This window comes from Malania oleifera, chromosome 1 (genome assembly GCF_029873635.1).
Source record: "Malania oleifera isolate guangnan ecotype guangnan chromosome 1, ASM2987363v1, whole genome shotgun sequence".
NCBI lineage: Eukaryota > Viridiplantae > Streptophyta > Magnoliopsida > Santalales > Ximeniaceae > Malania > Malania oleifera.
Genome location: NC_080417.1, coordinates 24,924,042 through 24,931,667, shown reverse-complemented (window position 1 = coordinate 24,931,667; position 7,626 = coordinate 24,924,042).

Here is a 7,626-nt window from a genome sequence, read left to right as displayed (position 1 = left end):
TTCGGTTGGATCACCAAGCTAGCAATGAAAGCCTGATGATTACCATCCACCAACTCCATGCTAAGGCTTTCAAGATCCCATCTGATATGATGCTGAGCTATCACTGTAGATACTGACACATGCTCTGACTTCCGACTCAACGCATCAGCTACTACATTAGCTTTCCCCGGATGATAGCTAATGGTGTAGTCGTAGTCCTTGATTAGTTCCAGCCACCTCCTCTGCCTCATGTTCAACTCCTTCTGCGTGAAAAAGTATTTGAGGCTCTTGTGGTCCATGAAGATCTCACACTATTCACCGTACAAGTAGTGTCTCCAAATCTTCAGCGCATATACCACTGCCGCCAACTCCAAATCATGCATGGGGTAATTCTTCTCGTACTCCTTAAGTTTTTTAGAAGCATAAGCAATTACCTTCCCCTGTTGCATCAGCGCGCATCCCAAAACCTTCAGCGATGCGTCACTGTAAATCACAAAACCACCGTTCCCAGATGGGATGGTTAAAACTAGAGCAGTGACCAGCCAGTGTTTCAATTCCTAGAAAGCATTTTTCAATCCAATCAAATCTCACACCCTTCCTCGTAAATCGTGTTAGAGGGCCAGATAACTTAGAGAATCCCTCCATGAACTGCCGGTAATACCCAACCAGTCCTAGGAAACTTTGAACATCTTGCATGCTCTTCGATTTCATCCAGTCAACCACTGCTTCTATCTTACCTGGATCAATTGAGATATCACCTCCCGACACGACGTGGCCAAGAAATGCGACCTGTTTCAACCAGAACTCATATTTCTTCAACTTGGCATACAACTTCTTTTCCTGTAGAACCTAAAGCACCAACCTCATATTGTTTTTGTGCTCTTTCGAACTCTTAAAATATACCAAAATATCGTCGATGAACACCACTACGAACTGATCTAGGTACTCATGGAAAACCATGTTCATTAGGTCCACAAATACCACTGGAGCATTAGTCAACCCAGATGGCATGACTAGAAACACGTAGTGACCATATTTGGTTCGAAAAGTAGTCTTCGTAACATCCTCAGTCCTAAATTTCACCTGATGATACCCTGACCATAAAACGATCTTCAAAAAGACCTACGTTCCCTGCAGCTAGTCAAACAAATCATCTATACGAGGCAACAGGTACCGATTCTTCATTGTTACCTAACATCTCACGGTTGTCAATGCACATTCTCATTGAACCGTCCTTCTTCTTCATGAACAATACTAGAGCTCCCCAGGGCGAAATACTAGGCCTGATAAAGCCCTTATCTAGTAGTTCCTGCAACTGCTCCTTAAACTCTCTAAGTTTCGCTAGAGCCATTCGGTATGGAGCTTTAGAAATCGGCGCCTTGCCTGACAGCAACTCAATAGTGAACCCCACCTCTCGATCAGGAGATAAACCGGGTAAGTCTTCTGGGAATACCTCCGAAAATTCGTTAACCACTCGAATATCTTCAAGTTTCAAATCATCCTGAGGTGGTTCCTCACAAAAGTTAGGTACCCCTTACAACCATCCAAGAGTAACCTTCTTGCCTGCATAGTCGACAGAATCTGTGGCGTCAAACGCACGCATATTTCGTTTCCCCAGGAGGTCTGAACACCACCACTTTCCTACGGTAGTCAATCACCACAAAATTGAAAGATAACCAATCCATCCCAAGTATAACATCAAACCCGTACATGTCATATACTACCAGATTCACCAGTAGCAACCTTATCTGAATTACCACTGAGCAGTTCTCTAATATCTTCCTACAGATCAACACACTGCCCGACAGTGTAGCCATAGATAACCCCTCATCCATAACTTGGGTTTCAGCCCCACACAGTTTCACAAAATTTGCAGATATAAAGGAGTGGGTTGCTCCTAAATCGAATAAAACAACTATTTTTTTAAAAGCAGTAACATGGTACTTGCCACCACGTTGCCAGCATGCTCTGCATTGGCTGGAGTAAGCGAGTACACCCTCGCTTGAGCTGTGTTTTCCTGAGACACCTGATTTTATCCCCGATTCTAATTCGGTGCAGGTGTACTCATCATCTGCGTATGACAGTCTCAGGCTTTATGGCCTGATTTGCCACAGTTGTAACAGTTACCCCCAAATAACTGGCATTCACCATCATGCCATTTGTGGCACCTGATGCAATGCTCGCGAGCTCAGTTCTCCTGTGGACCCCATAGTTCCATACCCTGGCGATTACCCAAACAGTAGTTCCTCTTCTTCCACCGCCTTGATGGGAACGAGTCTATGAACCAGAAGGTACTGCCCTCTTCTTCTAATCCCGTGTCACCTTATCCTCTCGAAGACCAGCCTCAACTATGACGGATTTCTCCTCCAGAACAGGGAACTCCCGAATCTGCAGCATTCCTACCAGCCTACATATGTCCTTCCTCAAGCCCTTCTTGAACCTTCGAGCCTTTTCGTACTCGTTCAAGATCATATATTGCGCAAAGTGAGACAACTCTATGTATCTAGATGCGTAACTTTGCACTGTTAGGTCCCCTGAATTAGAATTAAGAACTAATCTACCTTTACGTCATGGATGGAGGCCGGGAAGTATCTCTCGAAGAATACCTCCTTAAAGCAGCCCCACGTCATCCCTGATGAATCAGTTCTCTGCTCCTCGAGCAGACTCACAACCATCCACCATCTCTCAACTTCTTCTGCTAGCTAAAACATAGCATAGATAACTTTCTGCTCGTCGGTGCAATGCAAAACTTTTAGTATCTCTTTTGTCTTTTGCACCCAGTTCTTGGCTACAATTGGGTCGGATCCCCGAGTAAACATCGGAGGATGCATGCGGGTGAACTTCTCAATGGTGTAACCTGTAGCCGTAGGTGGACTCTCCCGTCCCCTAACACTTCTCCTAATATCTTGCATAATATGCCTAGTTAAGCCCCGAGGCAAAGAAGGTGACCTTTCACTCGCAATCTCTTCTGAGCTACTATTTTAGTTGCTATCTTTGGGCTCTATACTGAAAATAGTATAGAAATAGATTAGCATTCCTATATCGTAGCACAATTAACACAATCATTGCAGAATAATTATGTTAAACTCTAGACTCTCAGGCCTAAGTCTGCCTTACTGCACAAACACGAAACCATCAATGGTTTGCCATGATTTTACTAGAATTGTCATTCCAGGAAAAACACATAACACCTGTAACGACCCGAAGAATAATGGTATTTAAATAATAAAAAGAAAGGAAACTCGAAACAGGAACAAAAGGAGGTAGTCGACTTCATCGACAAAAGCTTCGAGTTCGTCGACGACGTTGCGTTTTGGATGGGATAATCCTGAGGAATTTTCCAGGCCTCATCAACGAACACAGGGGTTTCGTCGACGAGGGTTCTTCAGGATCTCGTCGACGAAGTCCTGTCTCGTTAACGAGAAGATACCAAGGAAGGGTTTTTGGAAGCCTGAAATTCATCGACGAGGGTTGAAGTTCATCGACGAACTTTCTACAGGACTCGTCGATGAGGTGACGTGGCTCGTCGACGAATCCCGCAGTATAAATAGGATTAAAAGTGATTTTTCAACTCATTTCCTACGCGAAACCTCTCTCTCTCTCTCTCATCCTTCGGTTTCTCCTCCTTATTTCTAAGATCTCCAGCCATTTTTCCACCAGTTCGACGATCTGAAGCCATCACGACACTCCTGGAAAAGTTTTATGCAAGTCTGCCGGAGCGGATTATCGGTGGGGCTGAGTTGGAAACCATTCCAAATCCAGGGTAAGACTTTTTACTCAGTATTTGGTTATTTGACAGTTGTAGAAAGCGTAGTACGCATAAAAATACTAAACTTTAGTTTTGGGGAATGTTGTTTTCAGGATGTTGAACGGGGAACCATATGGTTGCAGTAGTGTTTGATTTAAGGGTTTTTCAAGAATCCGGTAAGGGGATAAACTAAACTAGTATTTTATGAAAAATATGTATATTTTTATAGCATTTGATTTCAGGAAAATAAATATATTTATATATATGCTTTATATTTTGGAAATACTGCTGAAAATGATGGTATGTTAAATATATGAAAAACCTGTTTCTTGTGGCATAAATAAAAATCGTTATGAAATACTGTTTTCTGGAAATGTATTAATGATACGGATTTTTATATTAGAAAATCAGCGTACAGACCGAGATTTTTATATATGTTTGCGGGAATACGGGCCAAGCTATATGTATGTTTACCGGCATACGGGCCGAGCTATGGTAAAATGTGAAATACCGGCGTACGAGGCCGATGATTTTCATGATATATGTATATATGCAAAATGATATGATTGATTTGATAATTAATGATATTGAATTATCCATGTATCATAGTTTTAGTATATGTTATATGATATCAGAACCTGGTTGGCTTGGTCTAGGCTAGCATTTGCACGGTACCGTTGCTATGTGTCCATGGTCATGACATTTGTGTTAACGCTGCTGTACGGAGTGGTGTGAGATTGGATGATCGATGTGGTTTTTAAGAAGTGTGTGAGTGCCCCTGGTGTACGGACCAGGTTTGGCAGACCCATTAGACTTACAGACTATACTTTTGACTTGACAGTGGTCGGCCAACCATTGTCAGGTCCCGCCTTCGGGTCACACAACCCAGTCATGTGGGGTTAATACATGACAATAGCCAGCTAACCTACCAGGAATGTTTTTGTATTATTATTATATGAGATGATATATGTTTATGAAAATGCAGTATGTTCGGCCATGTTTTGATGATATATATGTTTTCCCAGATTTGACATAACAGTTTACTGAATATGTTCGGTATGGTATATGTATAACATAGAATACTCATGTTGTCACACACTAGTATTAGTTTATTTCCCTTACTGAGAGGTATCTCACCCCGAATTTATAAACATTTCAGGAGCCCCTGATAGGAGAGCGGGTAAAGCCCCGCTGATCTAGTACGGTTGGTCTACCCTTCCAGAAAGGTAAGTGTTTTGATAGGGTCGAATGTATTTTGTGGGATGGCCATAGATATCTTTTGGGTTGTGTATTTTGTACATATATATATATATACAGTGATTGTAGTAACTCTTGTATTGTGATGTATGGTATAATGAGGTGTTTACGATTTATGTTTCTTGCTGCATAGGCTTCCGTGATGTGTTTTTGATGTATCCCTGGTATCCACGGGTCTAGGTGGATTATGATCTGCTGGATATATGACATTGGTTTTATTATATTACGAAAAAAAAAATATGTGGAAATTAAGTAGGTCGTCACAACACCGTCAATGAATCCCTATCTAGCAACAAGACAACTCTCGACCTACCCTACCCATTCCCTATATCCTATACTCTGGTATGTTCACAAAATCACGCCTAACTAAATCTATAAGACCTAACAACCTGGTTAACTCTGATACCAAGCTGTCACGCCCTGAACCCGAAAATGGGACCCAGGGTGTGATCTAGTAACCTAACCTATCATTGTCTCGTACAACATCCATGATGCTACACAATATAAGGGTCCAACCCCGTAAGGTTCACGTATACCCTATCCATTATCACATACACAATTTATTCGCAGCGGAAAATTCAACCTAGTACATTCATAAAACCATACCAGAGTCTATACAAAACAGAATCTAGTCCAATGATACAAAACATAATCCCCGGTTATCCATATAACCCAAAACGACAACCCGACCATAGTACAGTACTTACACAAGTACTTGACAACTAACCAACAACCACGCTCCCGAAAAGCTATGACGCTAGTGTCGGCCACTCGAAGGACCTGAAAAATATTTGTATGATAGGGGTGAGACACCTCTTACTAAGGGAGAAACAAGTTATATTAGTGTGTGGATATATGAGTGTTATTTCAACAGTAAAACATAAACATTTCACAATTCCAATATTTTCACAAATAGTTCCAGTATACATCTCACAAAACACCTCGGTCTAGTGTCGTCACACTTTTCAGCTGAAGTCGGTTCTACGACACGGCGCCCTTAGTAACCTGGCGTAGCCTAAGCCCCACAACGTTCAACCGGTGCAAACATGGTACAAACTCATACCCTTCGGTGACCAACCGAAATCATAGGTGGTATTGCATACCCTCGGCCTCAAGCCGGAAATCGCTGCCCACGGTATTATTCCAGCACGCCTCATATCTCAGCCTTCGATTGTTAACCGGCACGCTTTGATTGTCTTAAGCCTTCGATTTTATCCCGACTCGGCATTTTCCTAAAACCTGGAACATTTTGAAACTCACATTCCTATATCTGATTTTAATTACTCACAGCCTACGATAGTTAACCGACACGCTTTTCCATAAAATACATCATTCACAACCTACGGTAGTTAACCAACACGCTTTTCTACAAAACATATCATTCAATATATATTAGCTCATTCTACACTTATTTGGGTAAACAAACAATCTCATATTAGGCATTCTAAAAATGCAATTTAAAATAATCAAAGGTACGATCATCTCTATATTACAGTTTAACCAAATATATAGTTTTCCAATAGAAATAGAGATAATACCTGAAACCCCTAATTTTCCCAAAAACTGTAAACCCAAAAATTTCATAATTTTACCCTATAGATTTTCCCAAATAAGTAACCAAAACATTTGTAGAATCATAAATCATAGTTTTACAGATTCAGATTATGAAAAATAACTGATATAAAAAGAAACCCCTTACCTTTCCCCGAAAACCAAAACACAGACTTAAGCGATCCAAAACAATGACACGAGACCCCTAAAACCTAAAAATTGAAGAACAATACTTCAATATAATCCCATCCACTAAATATCTACTGAACCAAAAATGAAATCGGACTCTTACCTCGATTTTGGATCAAAATTCGAAAATCCTCGAAACGAAATTCTGATCAACTATAAACGAAGAGATTCTCCTCCTAATCCATGTGGTAACGTCGGATCGTTGATTCGGGTAATAGACGACTGGAAACCCTAGAGAGAGAGAGAGAGTGGTTCGAGTTCTAGAGAGAGAGAGAGAGATTTAGAGTTTTATTAATAATGAAGCAACCAAATATCCTATTTATAGATCCTTGACCAGGTCCAATTCGTCAACGAGACAACGCTTTTGTCGACGAACCAGTCAAGCATTTCATCGACGAATCGTTACCTTCGGCGACGAACCCTATTATGATATTTTACAACTTGCTTGGTATCTCTTTGTCCACGAGGTTATGAATTTCAGCGACAAACAATATGAGGGCCTTCATCAATGAGAACAATGACTTCGTCGACGAAGCCTACTAATTTTACCTTTTTACTCTTTACTAATTTATTTAATCTGTACTTCTTGGGTCGAGTTCTTACAATAACTCCGAGACATAAAACCAAATTGATTTTCTGAGACTTTTGTTTCTAACCTTAATCTTTGTTCAACTACCATTTCCTATAGTTTCATCGTATGACTCATAAGTTTAATTCCACGATAATTATTACAATTTTAGATATCTCCTTTATTGTTGTATAAAGGTATTAAAGTGTTTTTCCTCCATTCATCTGACATTTTCTTAATTTTTATAATTGTATAAAATAAATTAGTTAATCATATAATTTCGTAATCACCTAAGCATTTCCAAACTTCAATTGAGATGTTATCTATTTCCATA